The sequence below is a fragment of the Sphaeramia orbicularis genome, chromosome 24 (genome assembly GCF_902148855.1).
Source record: "Sphaeramia orbicularis chromosome 24, fSphaOr1.1, whole genome shotgun sequence".
NCBI classification, from domain to species: Eukaryota; Metazoa; Chordata; class Actinopteri; order Kurtiformes; family Apogonidae; genus Sphaeramia; species Sphaeramia orbicularis.
This window is the reverse complement of record NC_043979.1, coordinates 46,777,924-46,800,799: the sequence shown is the minus strand read 5'-3', so window position 1 is coordinate 46,800,799 and position 22,876 is coordinate 46,777,924. Positions and strand designations below refer to the sequence as shown.

General features: G+C 37.9%; 1 long non-coding RNA gene across 1 annotated transcript; it reads left to right on the top strand.

Annotated features, from left to right (window-relative positions):
• The first annotated feature begins 10,056 nt into the window (after positions 1-10,056).
• Positions 10,057-22,834, top strand: LOC115415341 (uncharacterized). Its single transcript, XR_003934793.1, has 3 exons — positions 10,057-10,179; positions 15,229-15,387; positions 22,741-22,834. It is a non-coding gene; the product is annotated as an uncharacterized LOC115415341 (long non-coding RNA).
• Positions 22,835-22,876: the final 42 nt, after the last annotated feature.

Genomic DNA, 22,876 nt, shown 5'->3' with positions numbered 1-22,876 from the left:
CATAATACCCCCACCACCACCACCACCACCACCACCACCCTCAGAGACACATGAGCTCTGAATAAACTGTTTATTTTCGCTTTGGAGCGGCAGCAACAAATCAGCACAGATACGTTATCACAGACGAAGCAGGCGTTAAAGTATAGTTATTTTTACGTTTCTGTAAAAAAAGGATATGATCAGCAGCATAATAGTAGCGGGGGGGATAAGTCGAAAAATGGAACAAAATGGCAACAGATTGCAAGGAATTTTGGAAGTGACGATAAAACAGTGTATTTTGAACAATTTTCTTTCTTTCTTAACCTCCAAAGACCCAGGAAATGTCAGCGAAGTACCAGCGTTTTTTGTTTTTTATTAGATCAGTGCCTCCATTGGAAACATCATGATGCAACACTTTTTTCAGATGCAGTTTTTAAAATTTTTATGGAATGTCCTTTGTGGTGGACAGTTTTCTTTTCTTTCTTTTCAGCTTACCGCAATAATAATAATAACCGTGATAATTTTGGTCACAGTAACTATGATATGAAATTTCCATATCGTTAAATCCTTAATTATAACCTTGGTTCTCGCTAACGTTGTGTCTTAATGAATGTATAAAACAGGGGTGTCAAACATGCGGCCCGGGGGCCAAATGTGGCCCACCAAAGGGTCCAGTTCAGCCCTGGGATGTTTTTGCTAAGTGCAAAATTCCACAGTCTTGAATTGAATTAAGCAAAAAAAAAAAAAAGCTTGAATTAAGGAAAAAATCTTGAATAAAGCCAAAAAAAAAAATCTTCAATTAAGCAAAAAAAAAAAATCTCAATTTAGCAAAAAATCTTGAATTAAGCAAAAAAAAAATCCTCAATTAAGTAAAAAAAATCTTGAATTAAGCCCAAAAAATTGTAGAATTAACAACTTAATTTTTTTTCTTTGTTTTAGTGCAAAAAATAACATTAAATTATGAAAATATGTACATTTACAAACTATCCTGTAACAATAAAATGTGAATAACCTGAACAAATATGAACAACCTGAAATGTCAAAAGAAAATTCAGCACAATTTGAACAGTTTTTCTTCCTGTTCCTCAGTGTTTAGTGTCTGTAGATCTGATCCAGAATGCACATGGACTAATGAGAAGTGGAGGAATAATATTGTTAAAATTGCACTAAATTTTCTTACGTTTTTTAATTTAAATTTCATTTTTTTTTCGGTTTTTTTTTGGATAGTTTATAAAAGTAAGTATTTTCATAATTTAACCCTTTCATGCATGAATTATGAGAACCTTAGTTGAGTTTTTTTTGTTTTTTTGAGTGTTTTTATTCCTCCGTAGGCATGAAAAAAAAACAAAGAGATTGAGGTTTTTGGGTTTTTTTTCATAGATTTACAAAAATGTCCACTCAGCTACACCATGGATTTTATTCTTGAAGCAAAGAAACATGTATTTAAAACCCAATATCATAAAGTGATCTGAAAACAGTGAAATGAAACCATGTTTAATGCTGCTAATCTGATGTTCTCTCACATTTGAACATATTCTAATACTAGTTATTACTCACTTCATGGAGATAATATGCAAAAAAAAACAAAACAATTAACAATTGATTTCCAATCAAGAACCAATCAACAACAGTAAAGTTACAGTAATGGAATGAATTGCAGTTTATGGGATGATGTATAAGCCTCCACTGTGTTGGCTGATGTGGAACTAAAACAACTAAACCCATGAATATACAAGAGAACAGCTGGAGAAGAACTGTCCACTGGAGTGACCACTGTGCATGAAAGGGTTAATGGGGGTTTTTTTTGCACTAAAACAAAGACAAAAATTTGGAGTTGTCATTATTTATAGGTTATTATGTAAGTATTTGTCTGGTCCGGCCCACTGCAGATCAAATTTAGCTGAATATGGAACTGATCTAGAATGCCTCTGACAGCCCTGGTATAAAACATACAAGAAAACTCCTGTAGTGTGTTAGATCGCTGCGATATTGTTAGGACACACAGTGGGTTTGCATAGATATAATAATAACACCCACTTCTGGGAAATAGAATAAAAGTTAAAAAGTTCAGCGGAACATTCTCAGTATTTTTTGTGTGTTTTTGACAGCGCAGTCGTCTGTCACGGAGCAGCTGTACGAGGCCTTCGCAAAAGTCTCCGTGAGTTTCTCAGCTGTGACTTTCCCACAGCTGACAGATGAAATTTGTGGCGTTTGGCCGTCGCCGTATCGATCCGCCGCGCCGCTGTCATTTATGCAAAGTCCCCCGAGGACGCCAAGGCATCGAGCTGAGGAGACGAGAAGGCGGAGGCGTTACCGTCCACGGTCTGCGTTCACGCCTTCACACCTCATCCTTCACCGTCCGTCACGTGTCGGAATCACCGCCGTCACATGTTGGGGTTTTCACGGCTCTAACCTTTAACTTTAGCCCCAGTCGATGGCAGCTGAGCTTGAAGGAAGGCTTTCTTCTTTGAACACTTTTAAACGGGCGTGTGTTCATCTGACACAGGCTGTGACAGACGTGGCCATCGATGGGATTAAACTCAGACCAGTCCACCGTCAGCTCCACTTATAGGCCTGATCCGTTATCAATTCTCATATTGATTAGTGTTTTCTGTGTGTGTGTGTGTGTGGGGGGGGGGGGGGGGGGGGGGGGGGGGGCGGGGGGGCAAGGTGTCAGCTGATGGTGAACATATTCAGCATCAGTTCAGCTGTTTTATTGTCTTTGTGTGTTTGGTTGGATGTCTTTTCAGTTCAGGTGTCTTTTGGAATTTTTTGTTTTCATTTTCATAACATATATAATTACATACCAGATGTAGAAGGTTTATTATACAGCCGATGGATGGATGGATGGATGGACTGACTTATGGATGGACTTTATTTATTTGTTTGTTTGTTTGTTTGTGTGTGTGTGTGTGTGTGTGTGTGTTTTTGTTGTACTGGTAAAGCCACATGTTCAAACTGGATTCATCCAAATGCTGCACTATAAGTTTTTCCAGGAAATAATCCTTTACAAAAAGAAACAAAACAAAAAATATTGCCTTGTCAACACTATCGTGATATATCGTGATATATCGTATTGTGATCGCAGAATTGTGCCGTACATTGTATGTCCAGGTTCTTGTCCGTCCTCAGCCTTCATCTGCAGAAGCCTTTGACACACTGTATGAGCTGTGAGACTGCAGAATGGGATTGTGGGGGATGTGTCACGATGACGGTGACGGCGTCATTTTCCGTCGCTGTCATATTCCCAGTTCGACTCACACAAACACACAAACACACACACAAACACACACACAAACACACACATTATTGGCGCTGACCGTTTGTCAGACGGACCTGAGTAATGAGTTTGGACTGGGAGCACTGGTGTGTGTGTGTGTGTGTGTGTGTGTTTTGGACCACACAGTTTTATGGTTAGTGTGTTTCTTCTGCAGACCCGTCACTCTCGGGACGTCGTGGACGTTTTAGCTCGTCTGGCTGTTCCGTCTGCTCCATTCACTCCCTCCGCCGATAAGAGACTGAGTCGACTGAATAATTCAGTCGTGAGCAGGAAAAGCTGTTTTATTTTGGAGAAAACCACATTTCCTCAGCTTCAGTTCGCTGCATTTGTCTGTGAACTCGGACGCTTCAGAACTCATTTGTGAAAACGAAAACACTGGAAATGAGACGTCAAACTGAAGGTCACATGGACGCATTTGTGCATTTATTCATGTACTTAAAAAAAAAGTGGGATCACATTAACCCTGTAAGCACCAAAGTCACACAGAACTGACTCAAACAGACCATAACTACAAGCACACGGAGAGCGCACACCTCTGCCAAGAGAGATCTGCCCCCCCCCCTCCCCCGATCACCACCAAAATGGAATCATTTCTTCCTTGTGCCAGTATCAACATTTCCTGAAAATTTCCTGAAAATCCGTCCATAACTTTTTGAGTTATCTTGCACACAAACAAACAAACAGACAAACATGCACACAAAGCAAAGCGATCACAACAAAAACTCCAGACAGGTTGTAAATCTTGTTACCAACTTCCACCAGTAGATGGCGGACCCTTTGACAGGCCGGTTTTGGCCTGGTTTGACCCCTGAGCACTAGATCCACAGAGACCTAAGGTAATGTCTGTCACCTAGTTAACCCTTAAGACCCAGTGTTACTTTTGTGGCACTTCCAGAATATGTTTTTCTCTGTATTTAACTTCTCTTAAGTGATTTAGCTCAGTTTATTATGACATTATCCTGTGGAGGTACATTTATTTCTTTATTGCTTTAACAAAAAAATATTTTCAATCAAAAAAAAAAAATCAATTAAAAAAAATAAAATTGCAATCAAAAAAATTCACTTTAATTAAAAAAAAAACTATTCAATCAAAGAAAAAAGTCTTTGAATGCAAAAAACCCCAAAAAACTGAGATCCAAAAAATTGCATTTGAACACTTTTTTTCTTTGAAAAATTTTTTTTAAAATTTTTTTTTTAAGTGAGTTATTTTTTGATTGAAAATAATTGTTTTGATTGAAGTAATTGTTTTGTATTTGGGACATATTAGGTTAGGGGTAGGATATTTGTTTCTTTATCATTTAATCCCAAAAAATATCACTTCAATAAAAAAATATTTTTAATGAAAAAAAAACTAAACAAAAAAAAACTTCAGTAAAAAAAAATCAATAAAATATTAATACAAATGTAATATAAAATATGTTCTTTGAATTTTTTTTTTGTTGAAGTGATTTTTTTTAATTGAATTTTTTTTTAATTGAAAATATTTTTTGTGGATAAAACAATAAAGAAACAATTCTACCTTCATATTATCATTTGTATTTTGCACTTTTTCAGTGAACATCAGGTATTTTCCTACATTTAATTTACTGATCATATGGATGTTCATAAAAGCTTAAGTTAAAGTTGAGGCTTATTTTATCAAAAATGGAGAAAACTGAAGAAAAAGTGACTGTTTCAGTCCCATTCAATACTTCGGCTGTTTTTGTTCATTTTGTTGCTTGTTTTATCCTTTTTTTTTTTTACTTGATTTTGGTAAATTTTTTATCTATTCTTTTCCACATTATCTATTATTTTGTATGTTGTTTTTTTTTACTCATTTTTGTTCATGTTATTTAGTAATATATATAAAAACAAGTGTGTCCATCCACTGTCACTGATCCAACTCCATGGGTTTTACTGGTGAATCAATGTTGGAGAAGATGATGGTGTTTCCACGGTAACTACAGAGCCTCTGAACGTCCAAATATGGTCATATCTGATGACCATGAAAAGATGAAGAACTGTATTTTACACCAATTATTGACATGGACTGATCGGCTCAGCGGTTCTGAAGTCATTAAACAGATTAGATCAGCAGATGGCTGTGGTGGTCGTTGGCTGTTTGGGTCTTTATGGGTTAAAAATCACACATTTAAAAAAAGCTCCAAAAATAAAATAAGAATAAATAATGGATATAAAGAATAAAGTGTTGCCGTCCTCTTGATTATACAGCGTCTTAGTTTCTTCTTTTCTTCGACTAAAGCTCTGCAGCTGTCGGCCAAACAGAGGCGGAGTGTGTGGAGTAAACAAACACACATCTGAAAACCAGCGCCACTTGTCAGATGACGGCCTTTCATCTGCCGCTAAAGCAGCAGAACTGGACGCCAGTGTTTCAGCCAAAGCTTTTACCCTGTTTTTTTTTTTTTTTTTTTTTTCCTTTCGTCTTTTTTTGACTTGGGCCCAGAGTAAACAAAGGCTCTTTAGCGCCACCGTACACACTGTAAGCCCGGACTTTGTATTCACTAATATGCTTTAATTACAACGTACTTAAATGATTTCAGTTTTATGACATTACTACACTGTAAAAAAAAAAAAAACATAAAACAAACAGTATTATTCCGGCAGCAGGGGTGCCAAAAAAATACTGTTAAATAACGGAAAATAACCATCTCATAAAAATGCAGTAATTTTCCATAATTAAAATACAGTTTTTTCCCCTAACTTTACATGAGATTTTGCTTTTTTTTTTTTTTTAAACTTTTTAATGTTTAATAGAGAATATTTACATGTATTAAAACAATCTAATTACCTATATATATATATATATATATATATATATATATATATATATATATATATATATATATATATATATATATATATATATATGTATTTTTTTTTTTTTTTTTTTTCAGTGAGACTCAGTTGTCCAATCCACAGATAAAAACTGTATTTGGACAGTTTATCAGTGCTTATACATGTTATACATTCACAAAAATACATTTATTCAACATTTATGTTGTGAAACCTCCTGTAATTACACAAGGTATTTGTCAATTAATAAACAAGTCTGGTTCAACTGACAGAACAAATACTTCCTTAACGGTTAATTGTCAGTAATTTTATCTCATTTTACTATTTTTTTTTTTACAGTATTAAACTTTAAATTAACAGTTTAATCTCAGAAATAGAAAATAAATATTTGTGAAATTATGGTACATTTGCAAGTGTATTTTAACTGTATTTTTCTGTGAAAAAAGAAAAATTTCTTTTAAAAAGTGTAAGTTTTATTTTATTCACAGTTACAGTTTTTTCATGTTTTACATTTGACATGTAAAATCACAGTCTGTTTTTGTCATTTCATTTATATTTTGCTGTCTCTTAAAAATACAGGAAAAATCTGTCAAATAAACGGTAAAAATTCTGTTAAATTACAGATTTTTTTTTGTGTACAATATCTTAAGTTGAATAATTATACAAAACACTTTATATTGCAAAAGATTTTAATTTAAATCAACTTGGAATTGAGTAAAATGAGCTGATGATACTAAGTTTAATGATTATACAAAGCAATTGACATTGCAACAAATTTTAAGTTAAATTAATTTGGCATTTAGTGTGTTGTACTTAAAATAGCAACTCCATTCAAATCAAGCGTTTAACTTTAATACACTCAAGTCAGGATGTAATGATTACCAGTATGACGATAAGCTGTGGTAAAATTCCCGACAGTTAGTATTACCGTTTAAATTCTAATTATCATGTTAACTGTGTTTGATTACCACACTTTTAGGGGAATAAAACCCTGTGTAAAGATCTGCTTTTATGTCAAATATTTGAGTATAGTTTTAATTTATTACAATTTTAATTTTATAGACTTAATATTTGGAACCAGTATTCACTTTTAAAGTCTTTGAAAAGGTTCGTTAAGCATCTGTGTGTTATTTATGCAATAAATTATATACATTTTTCAAATCGGATTTAATATTTTTTTGTGTGTGTTTTTTGTCCTTTTGTGTTTTTATAGTAGGTTAAAGTGAAAAAAATAATAAACAGATGATATAGATGAAGTTGTGCTGAAAAAAAAAGATCCCAAACATGGGTATGGTAAACATTTGTTTATATAGTATATAAAGGCAAAATCAAAAGGACTGAAAAATGGACAAAATAGGCTCAGACCACTAAGGGTTAATATTTGAATGTTTTCTGCAGCAGAAGGTACATTGTGCCAATTATTTTATTTTATTTATTTATTTATTTGTTGTTGTTTTTTTTATACAACTTGGTTAAATTATTTCAGTGTGTATCAGTACTTTTTGAACATTTTGAGCACCATTTCAACAATACCGTGATAATAACGATAACCGTGATCATTTTAGTCACAATAACCGCGATATGAAATGTTCATGTCGTTACATCCCTACACTTAAGTTTTCATTACTCATTACTTAAATTTTTTAGGGTGACGAGTTACCTGAGATGTTTGAAGTGACCTCCACTTGTCTGGTCTTCAGTGCAGTTGGAGGTGCTGGGGTATCTGCTGGGGTATCTGCTGGGGTATCTGCTGGGGGTTTTATCAGGGGGGCGCTGCTTTGCTCCTGGCGGTGTGGGAGAGTTGTGCTGGTGTTTTCATGTGGAAATGTAAAAACCTATTTGTGTCCTGTCTGCCTCTGCGAGCAGGGGATGACTGCGCTGTCAGATTAGGCCTCTGTGGCTGACTGCACGTATTTTTAGGCTGGATTTAAAGGTCAATCTCATGCACAACAGTATTTGGTGTTATTTTTATCCCCCTGCAACACAGAGCATCACCATCCAGTTCTAATTTCTAACTGGAGGCCATCGCTGATTCTTCTGAGCTCATATTATTACAGACATCAAACCACGCCATAAGCTCCTCCAGCAACCACCACCACCGCCACCGCCGCCGCCACCGTCTGCACGTGCACGCCGCCACATATTCACTTATGTCACGCGCTGATTTGCAAAAGCAGCGGCACAGGACATGATAATACTGCAGCGCTGGGGCTTGATCTCCAGCTTAACGCCTGCATCTGCTGCAGCCGGTCTGTCGGCTAATTTATGCACCAATAAAGTCAGTGTATAAACAGATGTTGGCCTATTGATCCCAACTACACTGACCAACAGATAAAACTTCGAAATTCAACATAATCCAAGCTCATTTCACCCCCCCCCCCCCCCCCCCCGCCCCCCACCCACACACACACAATTAATCAACCTCATAACTCCTGAGCTCCAGTCCAGTGTGTTCAACTATAAAACTGATGACAGATGCAGTGTGAGTTTAATGTTTTTAACGGTAACATTATTAAATTATGTCAGAAACAGAAACCACATTGCTGTGTAGGGACACGTGGGTTTTTTGGTGGTGTTGGTTCTGCTCCTGTACTGGATCTATTTTCACTTTTGTCTGTTTTAAGTCTGACTAAAACTTAGTGTGAATACATGTTTGTGTAAGCCTTATTACCTGTAGATATCCTTATATGTCGTACATGTTTCTTATCTGTAGCTTTTATTTCTTATCAGTTAGTTTTTTCTATATTTTAGTCATAACTGGATTAGCCTCGTTCCTGTAACAGTGACAACACAGATCTGTTCTGTTCAAATCCAATTTTATTAATACAGTGCAGAATCATAACAGAAGTCTTCTGATGACACCTTACAGATAGAACCAGCTGGAACCAGACAAGCCATTCTATTCTATTCTATTCTATTCTATTCAATGCAATTCTATACTGTTCTGTTCTACTCAGTTCTATATTATTCTATACAGTTCTATTCTATTCTATACTATTTTATACTGTTCTATATTATTTCATTTTATTCTATTCTTTACTGTTCTATTCTGTTCTATTCTGTTCTATACAGTTCTATTCTTTTCTTTTCTATTCTGTTCTGTTGTGTTCTATTTTATTTTATTTTATTTTTTATTCTATTCTATTCTATTCTACTCTACTCTTCTACTTTACTCTACTCTACTCTTCTACTGTACTCTATTCTACTCTACTCTACTTTACTCTACTCTTCTACTCTACTCTACTCTTCTACTTTACTCTACTCTACTCTTCTACTGTACTCTATTCTACTCTACTCTACTTTACTCTACTCTTCTACTCTACTCTACTCTACTCTTCTACTTTACTCTACTCTACTCTTCTACTGTACTCTATTCTACTCTACTCTACTCTACTTTACTCTACTCTACTCTGCTCTTCTACTGTACTCTACTCTACTTTACTCTACTCTACTCTTCTACTGTACTCTATTCTACTCTACTCTTCTACTTTACTCTACTCTACTTTACTCTACTCTACTCTTCTACTCTACTTTACTCTACTCTACTCTTCTACTCTACTCTACTCTACTCTATTCTCCTCTCCTCTCCTCTCCTCTCCTCTCCTCTACTCTTTTCCATCCAGTACTTTCATATAACTGTACTTCCTTGTTCTCTTGTTGTCATGTGTGTTTTTTAAAGTGTTTTATAAGTAAAGTTGGATTATGTCCAGTAAACACAAATAGGATGTAACTGTAGTCCATAACCTCAGTATTATTTCAGCCGTCTGTGGTTTTTGGACGCTGATCTGAATGTTAGTGAAATGCTGCGTCAGGAAATAACAGGAAACCCCGCAGTGACAGTCCGGTTTGACTTTGGTTCTTTCCAGTCACTTCATCCAAACCTTCTTGATGTTCTGATGATGGTCTCTTGTTTCCGGGCAGTGAATCCCAGACCAGTCGACCGGTCACCAGTGTGAACAAACCCCTCCCCTCTAACGGTTCACGTGTTTGTTGTGTTTCTGTCGCAGGTTATCTATGCACTGAACACGAAAAACGACGAACACGAGGCGGCCATCGCCACTCTGAAGGAGGCCCATGAAGAGGAGGTGCAGCAGATCCTGTCTGAGACCAGAGAGAAGATCCTACAGGTTCACACGCTTTTCCACATTCACCCAGACTTTATGGTTTTAATGGAAACCACCTTTACCAGTACAGATGTTATCTGTGCCTGCGCTAGGAACACGAAGGATCCAGACACTGTGGCTACAGGAGGAGAAGTGAGTGTGGCCACAAAGAGCCACAGCCAGTCTGGTCCAGTCTGGTCCAGTCTGGGTCCAGTCTGGTCCAGTCTGGTCCAGTCTGGGTCCAGTCTGGGTCCAGTCTGGTCCAGTCTGGGTCCGGTCTGGGTCCAGTCTGGTCCAGTCTGGTCCAGTCTGGGTCCAGTCTGGTCCAGTCTGGTCCAGTCTGGTCCAGTCTGGGTCCAGTCTGGTCCAGTCTGGTCCAGTCTGGGTCCAGTCTGGTCCAGTCTGGTCCAGTCTGGTCCAGTCTGGGTCCAGTCTGGTCCAGTCTGGGTCCAGTCTGGGTCCAGTCTGGTCCAGTCTGGGTCCAGTCTGGGTCCAGTCTGGTCCAGTCTGGTCCAGTCTGGTCCAGTCTGGGTCCGGTCTGGGTCCAGTCTGGTCCAGTCTGGGTCCGGTCTGGGTCCAGTCTGGTCCAGTCTGGTCCAGTCTGGTCCAGTCTGGGTCCAGTCTGGGTCCAGTCCGGGTCCAGTCCGGGTCCGGTCTGGGTCCGGTCTGGGTCCAGTCTGGTCCAGTCTGGTCCAGTCCGGGTCCAGTCTGGGTCCAGTCCGGGTCCAGTCCGGGTCCAGTCTGGGTCCGGTCTGGTCCGGTCTGGTCCAGTCTGGTCCAGTCTGGGTCCGGTCTGGTCCAGTCTGGTCCAGCCTCGGTCCGGTCTGGGTCCAGTCTGGTCCAGTCTGGGTCCAGTCTGAGTCCAGTCTGGTCCAGTCTGGTCCAGTCTGAGTCCAGTCTGGTCCAGTCTGGGTCCAGTCTGGTCCAGTCTGGGTCCAGTCTGGTCCAGTCTGGTCCAGTCTGGGTCCAGTCTGGGTCCAGTCTGGTCCAGTCTGGGTCCAGTCTGGGTCCGGTCTGGGTCCGGTCTGGGTCCAGTCTGGGTCCAGTCTGGGTCCAGTCTGGGTTCAGTCTGGTCCAGTCTGGTCCAGTCTGGGTCCAGTCTGGGTACAGTCTGGGTCCGGTCTGGGTCCAGTCTGGGTCCAGTCTGGGTTCAGTCTGGTCCAGTCTGGGTCCAGTCTGGGTCCAGTCTGGTCCAGTCTGGGTCCAGTCTGGGTACAGTCTGGGTCCGGTCTGGGTCCAGTCTGGTCCAGTCTGGGTCCAGTCTGGGTTCAGTCTGGTCCAGTCTGGGTCCAGTCTGGTCCAGTCTGAGTCCCTGCAGCGGGGTGTGTAGCGGACTGTGGCGACGAGCATAGCTCCCATATATGAGTAAAAAAATCGGATTAGTGCCGTTCAAAGTGTCTTTAACAGACCGGATACAGGTCACATATGGGCAAAAAAAATCGGATTTGTGCTTTTCAAATGTCTTTGACAGACCGGATACAGGTCACATCGGCAAAAAAATCGGATTTGTGCCATTCAAAGTGTCTTTACCAGATCGGATACAGGTCACATATGAGTAAAGAAATCGGATTTGTGCAATTCAAACTGTCTTTAATGGATCGGATACAGGTCACGTCGGTAAAAAAATCGGATTTGTGCTGTTCAAACTGTCTTTAACAGATCGGACGCGGGTCACATATGGGCAAAAAAATCGGATTTGTGCCATTCAAAGTGTCTTTAACGGATCGGATACAGGTCACATCGGTAAAAAAATCGGATTTGTGCTTTTCAAACTGTCTAACGGATCGGATACAGGTCACATCGGTAAAAAAATCGGATTAGTGCCGTTCAAAGTGTCTAACAGATTGGATACAGGTCACATATGGGTAAAAAGATCGGATATGTGCTTTTCGAATGTCTTAACAGATTGGATACGGGTCACATGTGGGCGAAAAAATCGGATTTGTGCCGTTCAGACTGTCTTTAACAGATCGAGTACAGGTCACATCGGCAAAAAAAATCAGATTTGTGCCGTTCAAAGTGTCTTTAAGAGATCGGATACAGGTTGCATATGGACAAAAAAATCAGATTTGTGTTTTTCAAAGTGTCTTTAACAAATCAGACATAGGTCACACATGGGCAAAAAATATCGGATTTGTGCTGTTCAAACTGTCTTTAACAGATCGGATAGGGGTCACATCGGCAAAAAAAAATCATATTTGTGCCGTTCAAAGTGTCTTTAAGAGATCGGATACAGGTTGCACATGGGCAAAAAAAATCGGATTTGTGTTTTTCAAAGTGTCTTTAACAAATCGGACACAGGTCACACATGGGCAAAAAAAATCGGATTTGTGCTGTTCAAACTGTCTTTAACAGATCGGATACGGGTCACATTGGCAAAAAAATCGGATTAGTGCTGTTCAAAGTGTCTGACAGATTGGATACAGGTCACATATGGGTAAAAAGATCAGATTTGGGCCACATTTGGCTGCAGTCTGAACGTATTCTCAGACTCCCAACTCTAGTCCAGACCTTTGGGACCAGACAGGTGGAATAAATCCTGAGCCTGCAGCCTGGAAGCACCTGCACTTATGTGACAGGTGTAGTTTTGAAGATAAGATGGAAGCAGAGCCAGGACACATTTCTAGATGAGAACATGTCTGAGGACGAGGACGAGCGTCCGACTTCAGCATACCAAGTATCATCTGTCTCTGGAGCGGCACTAAACTACGTCAGAACTCGGCCGCCGCTCGCTATCACAAGACAGCCGATCCACCGGAGAGTGGGAGCACGAGATCATATTCAAAATGAAGCGATCCATTATTAATCGAGTTAATATTAAATATTTAGGTTTATATGTCACCCCCTCTAAAGGGACTTACTTGTTTGCCTGACAGCAGTGTGACTACTTTCAACCTTGAGCAGATCTGTGTACTTACATTTCTGCTACGTTTACATCATGCAGCTGTGCACGGGGGGAAAATGGAGAGTGGAGATGGGTGTGCAATCATGACCAACCAGTTCTGCTCAGATTTGAATGCAGGAAATGACAGATTTCCACAAATACAGAAGTTTATTGATGATAGCAGTGTTTCCTGTCAAGATTATTACTTTGATTTTAAGAGGATTAACTGGATTTATTGGATAATTACAGTAAAAAGAGAAGAAGATGCAGCTGACAGTTGGCCAAAAATGACATCCCAGCATGCACTTCTGTCGATGCTTTGCATTACGCCAGGGAATCACACAACTATAACACAGATCTACAGTCTGCAGCACTTTAAAAGCCTTTCAAAGTGAACCTTTCAGGCACCTTTGAGCCCTTGGTCATACTTTGTCGACTATAGTTTTTTAGCAGGTTTTCATCCATCAGTCTGCTGCTGCTTCACTTACATCCTTTATAAATATGTCACATAAAGGAAGAGACAGATATCAAGTTATTTGTCCAATCAGTGCAGAAATGTGTCCTTTTTCCTATTAATATTGTCTTGATTTTACTGCTGTAATAGTTTTTTGCTGCTGTAAATAAGCGGTAAAAAATCCCTGTGTGGGACTAAAGAAGGATTATTTTATCGTATCTTATACTGTAGCATATCTTAGCATTTCATATCTTAGCATACTGAAGTGTATTGTAGCATATCTTAGCGTATTGTTGCATATCTTAGCTGCTAAGATATGCAATATATGATATGCTAAGACTTAGCATATCATATCTTAGTGTATCATATCTTAGCATACTGTAGTGTATTGTAACATATTTTAGCATATTATAGTATATCTTAGCATATCATATTTTAGCATATCATATTTTAGGGTATTGTAGTGTATTGTAGCATATCTTAGCATATCATATTTTAGCATATCGTATCTTAGCATATTGTAGTGTATTGTAGCATATCTTAACATATTGTAGCATATTTTAGCATAATATATGCTAGTGTATCATGTCTTCATGTATCGTAGCATATCTTAGCACATCACATCTTAGCGTACTGTAATGTATTATACCATATCTTAGCATATTGTAGCATACCTTAGCATATAATAATTTAGCGTATCATATCTTAGCGTACTGTGGTGTATTGTAACATATCTTAGCATATTGTAGCATATCTTAGCATATCATATCTTAGCATATCATATCTTAGCATATCATATCTTAGCGTACTGTAATGTATTGTAACATATCTTAGCATATTGTAGCATATCTTAGCATATCATATTTTAGGATATCATATCGTAGCGTATTGTAGTGTATTTTAGCGTATCTTAACATATTGTAGCATATTTTAGCATAATATTTACTAGTGTATCATGTCTTCATGTATCATAGCATATCTTAGCACATCATATCTTAGCGTTTTGTAGGATATTGTACTATATCTTAGCATATTGTGTCTTATCTATGTGTATGGTATGTTGGTGTATCATATATTAGTGTATTTAATGTATCCTAGCGTATCATATCTTATCTTATCTTCGCGTATTGTAGCATAACTTAGTGTATAGTATCTTATTATAGCGCATTGTATCGTGTCTTATCTTAGTCTATAGTAGCATAGCTTGTCATACTGTATCTCATTTTAAAATATCGTAGCATATCGTATGTTATTTGAGTGTATTTTTGTGTAGCTTTTCAAATCGTATCTTATCTTCAAGTATCTTTGTGTATCTTATCTTAACACATCAGATCTTATCTTATAAGATGGTGCAGATCCACATTATTGCGTGCAAAGTTGAAAATTTTAGCTCGGCTGACATAAAAAGACCTGATCTGATGGTAAATGGTAAATGATTTCTAATCTTTTCTGTGTTTTCCTGTATTTCCAGTGTCAGTAAACTGAAGGTAAAGTTTAAAGTTGTGCTTGTCAAATTATTTTCAATTACAGCTCTTTCTGAGGTTCACCTGAAGCATAGAATTAAAGAATCTCTTCCTCCGACATGTTTGGCAGTTTGTTTTTAACATATTTTACTAAAGTCAAACCCAGTGTGAGTTTCCCGTGTTTTTGTTTTTTTTTTCGTGCAGGTGCAGCAGATGAAGCAGATCCAGAACACTCTCATTATTTCTGAATTATTTCCCAACTTTCGTTTCAGTACAAGAGTAAGATCAGCGATGAGATGGACCTGAAGAGGCGGATCCAGTCTCTGGAGGAGTCCATGGAGCTCCACGAGAGGATGAAGAGGCAGGCGCTGGCCGAGTTCGAGAGCTACCGTCAGAGGGTGGAGGACATGCAGCTGTGCACCGACGCTCAGGTAGGAGGAGGACCTAGGAGGAGGCCTTCTGTTCAGGTGCACCGAGGTTAGAAGAGTTTGGGATTTTTCATTCTAGTTTAGTTACCTCCGCCAAGGAGGTTATGTTTTTGCCAGGGTTTGTTTGTTTGTTTGTTTGTTTGTCTGTCTGTTTGTTTGTCTGTCTGTTAGTGTGCAACATAACTCAAAAAGTTATGGACAGATTTTGATGAAATTTTCAGGGTTTGTTGGAAATGGGATAAGGAAGAAATGATTAAATTTTGGTGGTGATCGGGGGTGGGGGGGCCCATTTCCAACAAACCCTGAAAATTTCATCAAAATCTGTCCATAACTTTTTGAGTTATGTTGCACACTAACGGACAGACAAACAGACAGACAGACAAACAAACAACCCTGGCAAAAACATAACCTCCTTGGCGTGGGGGGGCCCACGGGGGGGGCCACTGATCCGCCTTGGCGGAGGTCTGCGCTCTCCAAGTGCTTCTAGTTTTATTTAGTTTGGACTTTTTTTGTCTAATTCAGTTAGTTTGAATTAGTTTTTAGAGCAGGTTTGCTAGTTTTTATTAGTTGATCTTTTTTCTGAATGTTTTGTTTTAGTCAGTGCTTATACATGTTATACATTCACAAAATACATTTATTCACATTTTTGTCGTGAAACCTCCTGTAATTACACAAGATATTTGTCAATTAACAAACAAATCTTGTTAAACTTACAGAACAAATACTTCTTTTACGGTTAATTGTCAGTAATTTTATCTCATTTTATTATTATTTTTACAGTATTAAACTTTAAATCAATAGTTTAATCTCATAATTAAGTTCATACTTCTTCCTACTCCTTTTCGACCATGCAAAATTCAGACTTGTATGTGCTTGGAGATAGATTCTGTCCATTTGAATCCTTTATTTTGTTTTATTTTTTTTGTTTTGTTTTTTTGCAGGTTCAAAATAAATAAACAAACAAATAAATAAATAAATAAATAAATAATAAATAAATCAAATCAATCAAATAGAAAAGAAATAGTTGTGAAATTACGATACACTTGCAAATGTATTTTAACTGTATTTTTCTGTGAAAAAAGGAAAAAAAATTATTTTAAAAAATTTTAATTTTTGGTTATTCACAGTTAGTTTGTTCATGTTATTTTACATTTGACATGTAAAACCACAGTCTATTTTTGTCATTTCATTGATATTTTCCTGTATCTTAAAAATACCCAAAAAATCTTTAAAATAAACAGTGAAAATTCCATTAAATTACAGATTTTTTTTTACAGTGCATTTGGACGTTCAGAGGCTCTGTAGTTACCATGGAAACACCGTCATCTTCTATAGCTTAATTCACCAGTAAAACCATGGAGTTGGATCAGTAACAGTGATGGACACACTGGGTTATGATCAGATAATGAGAGATAGGATCATCCATTAAAATAGAAAAAAACACCTGATTTTTACTGGAGAAACACAAAATAAAGATGATTTATTTAATTAATTTAATTAAATTTAATATATATAACCTAGTGGTGTCCATTCACTGTCATTGAATCCAACTCATGGGTTTTACTGGTGAATCAGTGTTGTAGAAGATGACGGTGTTTCCATGGTAACTACGGATCCTCTGAGCGTCCAATGGGTCATATCTGATGACCATGAAAAGATGAAGAACTGTATTTTACACCAATTATTTACATGTATTATAGGATGAGTGATCAACAGGTATTAAGCAGTGGTTTCCAGCCTTTTTGTCTCCTGACCCCATTTTAAACACCACAAATTTCTGGCAACCCCTGACATTCAAAACTGAAAAAAATTAATTAAAATTAATTTGTTTTTGATCCTGTATTAGTTTTTCTATCCTATGTTTCAAATAAAGGTTAATTTTAGAGGACATTTAGTCTATATATGTTATATTGTGGACAGAGGCAGTAAATCCAGGTGTAGATTACTGCACAAAGGGAGGATTTTCTTTTCCTTGTCAGGATCTGTACGTCCAGTCCGGCTGTGATTTACAAGGAGGACATTAATACTGAACAAACAGAACTGAAACTATGAATTATGAAAGAGCTGCAGCATCTGAAACTGACCACAGTGAACATTGACAGATAAACAGAACCACAGTGCTACAGTTTCACAACCACAGTTTGTCTGATATGGATTGGGATTGGCTCTGTCAACTCACCATATATTTTTTTGTTATTAAGTTTTTATTTTTATTTTCATCAATTACTAGAAATGTCAAGTGACCCCATTTGAATTCCAGGTGACCCCATGTGGGGTCCCGACCCCAAGGTTGAAAAACACTATTAAACAGTTTAGATCAGTAGATGGCTTTGGGTCGATGGTGGATGTTTGGGTCTTTTCCAACTTATACACAAACAAAGCAAATTTTCCAATGCAAAATATCACTAGAAAACCAACCAAAACAAACAAAAAAAAACCCAGAGGAAATTCCCACTATTACACCGTATACTACTATATATAGAAATACATGGCATTAATTTCAGTGTTATTTACACATTGGAAAAAGGAGTGGGAAGAAATAAAGCCTTACAACTGTTGTTAAGGTAGAGTACAAGGATAACAAACTGTGATTGTGTGATTATTTGTTGCATTAGGAAACGAAAAGCAGCTGAATTAAAATAAAAGAAAAACATCTATTTCCATTTCCAGCACTGAGACATGTTGTTTATTTGTCTCACCTGCTTCAGGAAAGTATTTCTGATGAAGAAACAATCGAGTAAAAGTGTCTGATACATAATCAGATGGTGAGGTAGCAGTAATGACAATAGTAGCACGAATAAAAATACACAAGTGCAAGGACATTCAAACCATCACCTCAGCAAAAGTCCAAAAACACACCAGCTCAGCAGGTGAAAAAACTGCATTCTGCAAAGTTGGACGGAAACAAGCTTCATTAAAATGAGAAGAAAGGCATCTGAACACATTCAGGATCAGAGATGAGTGTTTAGATTCAACAAAATGAAACGAGTATTTATATAATCTGTATCAATGTATGACTCAGTGGTAGAAGAAAGATTCGGATCTGTTACTCAAATACACCGAAGAATCTCAGAAATACTGGCCTGTTTTCAGCTGTCATCTGTTTTCCAGTGAATCCAAGAGGGTTTTAAAAGAATGTATTTATATTTTACCTCCGCCAAGGAACGACGGAGGAGGTTAGGTTTTCATCAGGGTTTGTTTGTCCTGTCTGTCTGTTTGTTTTCTGTTTGTGTGTCTGTTGTTTGTTTTCTGTTTGTCTGTCTGTTTGTTCGTTTTCTGTTTGTCTGTCTGTCTGTCTGTTTGTTTGTTTCCTGTTTGTCTGCTGTCTGTCTGTTTGTTTGTTTTCTGTTTGTCTGTCTGTCTGTTTGTTTGTTTTCTGTTGTCTGTCTGTTGTTTGTTTTCTGTTAGTCTGTCTGTCTGTTTGTTTTCTGTTTGTCTGTCTGTTTGTTGTTTTCCTGTTTGTCTGTCTGTTTGTTTGTTTTCTGTTTGTCTGTCTGTTTGTTTGTCTGTTAACAAGGTAACTTGAAAAAGTTATGGACAGATTGGATGAAATTTTCAGGAAATGTTGATACTGGCACAAGAACAAATGATGACATTTTAGGTGTGATCACACTCTCCAAGTGATTTGTATGTATATTTTCCAACTGTGTAATTTTGTATATGAAGAAGTTATTTATTTATTTATTTTTGCATATTTTAATGGTAGTTTTTACTCTGTCCTATTTACTTTTACATGTTTACCTCCACCAAGGAACGGCAGAGGTTATTATGTATATATATATATAATATATATATATATATATATATTCATAAACTCCACCATTTCTTGGCGGAGGTTATATTTCATCGGAGTTTGTCTGTTTGTTTTCTGTTTGTTTGGCTGTTTGTTTGTTTTGGCTGTTTGTCTGTTTGTTTTCTGTTTGTCTGTTTTCTGTTTGTCTGTTTGTTTGTTTGTCTGTTTTCTGTTTGTCTGTTTGTTTGTTTGTTTGTTTTGGCTGTTTGTCTGTTTGTTTGTCTGTCTGTTTGTTTGTCTCTTTGTTTTGGCTGTTTGTTTGTTTTCTGTTTGTTTGTCTGTTTGTCTGTTTGTCTGTTTTCTGTTTGTCTGTTTGTTTGTTTGTCTGTTTTCCTGTTGTCTGTTTTTTTGTTTGTTGTTGTTTGTTTGTTTGTTTGTTTGTTTTCTGTGTGTCTGTTTGTGTGTCTGTTAGCAAGATAACTCAAAAAGTTATGGACAGATTTAGATGAAATGTTCAGGAAATGTTGATACTGGCACAAGGAACAAATGACTACATTTGGTGGTGATGGGGGGTGGACTGACCTGCCTTGGTGGAGGTCTGCGCTCTCCCAGTGCTTTTCTACTTGATCCTTTTACCTTTCTCATGCTAGAAACACAGAGAACTGAGTATCTGCATGTCATTCTACCATGTACCACCGACTGAATGACAATAAGTCTGAGTCTTAAGAAGGAGAATTTAATTAAAAACTCTAAAAGCACACTTTAAGGTCCTGTTTATCACTCACATTCACCATCAACACCAGTGGAAATATGTGGTTTTCACTGAACAGGAATGAGATAAGCTGAAATCTGAGAGGTGGATGCAGTTTTCAGACCAACGGAGCGGGGTAAAAAGTGCAGTATTTGTACAAAGCTGCATAAAATGAATGTAAAATTAATGGGTAGAATTAATAATTAAAGTATTAATGCGTTGCCAGTTCAGCACAATGTTCACTTCTACATGTTCAATTTAATGCATTCAACGATATAATCGGGCTGTTTTCACCACTTTTACATCATTCACCTGGAGTTTTTATTATCCGATCACAGTCACGAAACTATGTAGAAACGTAAAACAGGATCAGGACACTACGTTTTTTTTTTGTTTTTTTTTTATTTTGCAGTTGTAGGAAAGCACATTGCAGCACATTTAACATCGTTAATGTAAGTGGAATCAAAATTAGGTTTCGTAATAATATACAGTCGTGGAAAAAATGATTAGACCACCCTTGTTTTCTTCAGTTAATTGTTCATTTTAATGCCTGGTCCAACTAAAGGTCCATTTGTTTGGACAAATATAATAATACCAACAAAAACAACTCATAGTAGTTTAATTTCAGAGCTGAGATCTATCCATTTAACATGTTTTCTGGATAAAAACCAAAATCACTTCAGTTCTTCCATCAGTATCTATGGCATTGGACTGACAAAAACAGTGCTTTTATTCATTCCATGTTTTCTTTTCTGTCTGTTTTAGTCACATGATACACACAGGAGTTAGCACTGGACTGCATAACCCAGTGTTTTTCAACCATTTTTGTCTTGTGACCCCATTTTAACATCACAAATTTCTGGTGACCCCAGATATTCAAAACCGAGACTTTTTTTTTTTTAGCTAAAATTAATTTGTTTTTGGTCATGTAATAGTTTGCTATACTATGTTGCAAATAAATGTTAATTTTAGAGGACATTTAGTCTATATAATGTCTATTATTGTGGACAGAGGCAGTAAATCCAGGTGTAGATTACTGCACAAAGGGAGAATTTTCTTTTCCTTGGTCAGGATATGTCCAGTCAGTTTGGCTGTGATTTACAAGGAGGACAATTAATACTGAACAAACAAGAACTGAAACTATGAATTATGAAAGAGCTGCAGCATCTGAAACTGACCACAGTGAACATGTGACAGATAAACAGAACCACAGTGCTGCAGTTTCAGCTTCAGTTTGTCTGATATGTATTGGGATTGTCTCTGTCAACTCACCATATATTTTTTTATTAGCAAGTTTATTTTTATTTATCTTATTTTTATAAATTACTAGAAATTTCAAGTGACCCCATTTGAATTCCAGGCGACCCCATGTGGGGTCCCGACCCCAAGGTTGAAAAACAATGGCATAACCCAGTGGTTCTCAGTCTTTTTCTGTCGGGCCCCCCTTTGGAGCATGAAAAATCTCCAAGCCCCCCTCAACCCCAACAACATTGTACCTGTGGTGCAATTATTACTTTTATTGAAAGAAACATCAATATCGTAAGAATACTTTTTGCTTTTCCTTGAATAATTTGTTGTGCAAATTAAAAATAACTTAGATTTTTGATTGAACAATACAAATGAACTCAACATGACTGCCCCCTGAGACATTATTTTTCAAATAAAAATAGGAAATGTGTAATTATCTTACAACTATGACAATAAGGTTAATTTTTTTTTTAGAACAACAAACACATTTTGGTAACAAAGACGAACATTTTAACAACATCAGTGGCTGCGATGAGCCTGTTTACGTTGCACATCTCAGAACATCAAAGTGCAAACAGTACAAACTGTGCAAAAACACAAACATTGCACATTTTTCTTTCCCAGTCCAATCCTTGTCCATTCTCCAAACCTAAACTCTTGGTCTAGTCTAGTGACAGATCACCATGGCAGTAGATTTGTGTGTTGTACGTCCCTAAAATGAGTCCAGGGTGCTCCAACACTAAAACATTAGTTCCACCTGCTACATGTTCGAACCTGAAGAAAAAATAAACACTAGGAATGATCCCATGCCCCCCGGCAAGCCTTCGCACCCCCTGGGGGGGCCTGCCCCACTTTTTGAGAACACTGGCATAACCATTGTTTTTGATGACTTTTGATGGTCTAATAATCTTTTCTGCACTATATTGTACCGGCATGACAGTCCAATGTGATCAACTAGAACAGCATTTGGAGAGCGCAGACCTCCACCAAGGCAGATCTGCCCCCCCCCCCCCCCCCCCCAAAATGTACTCATTTGTTCCTTGTGCCAGTATCAATATTTCCTGAAAATTTCCTGAAAATCTGTCCATAACTTTTTGAGTTATCTCGCTAATTAACCAACAAACAACAAACCAACCCTGGCAGAACCATAACCTTCTTGGCGGAGGTAAAAAGGACCTCCAGTTTTCTTTTTATTCCTCCCACAATCCCACCCTACCTAAAAGAAGACAATCCTTAATGTAAATCCAATATTGACAAGTAGTCGTGGGGCCACATTTTGGGTACAGTACTCGAGTACAGTACAAGTACTGAGTAGTTGAGTATAATAATTGGTTCCCCTTCGACCACTGGACACTGATGGATGTTACATTTTGACGTTCAGACACTGACTCACAGGGCTGTTACTGTTCAGATGGAGATGGAGGCGTCTGGTACGAGTGTGTTTGTCGGTTATGGGGGTTAATTCATCGCCGGCGCTTTGGCGTGTAGAAGGTCACGTATCCCAGGCCAGTACATCAGCACCTGGCTTTGAGCTGTTCAAAGTTCACCCGCCGTGTGAGAAGCCTCCAAACCCATAAATCGATGGTCCTGTTAGCTCAGCGTTCGCTCCTGTTTCCCTCGGCAGCACACGCAGCGAGTGGTTTCCATGTCGAGGGAGGTGGAGGAGATGAGGCGGTCCTTCGAGGAGAAGCTGCGTACGTTCAGCCAGGCCCAGTCCCCGTTCGAGCAGGAGAAGAAGGTGGCCCTGGAGGAGCTGAAGG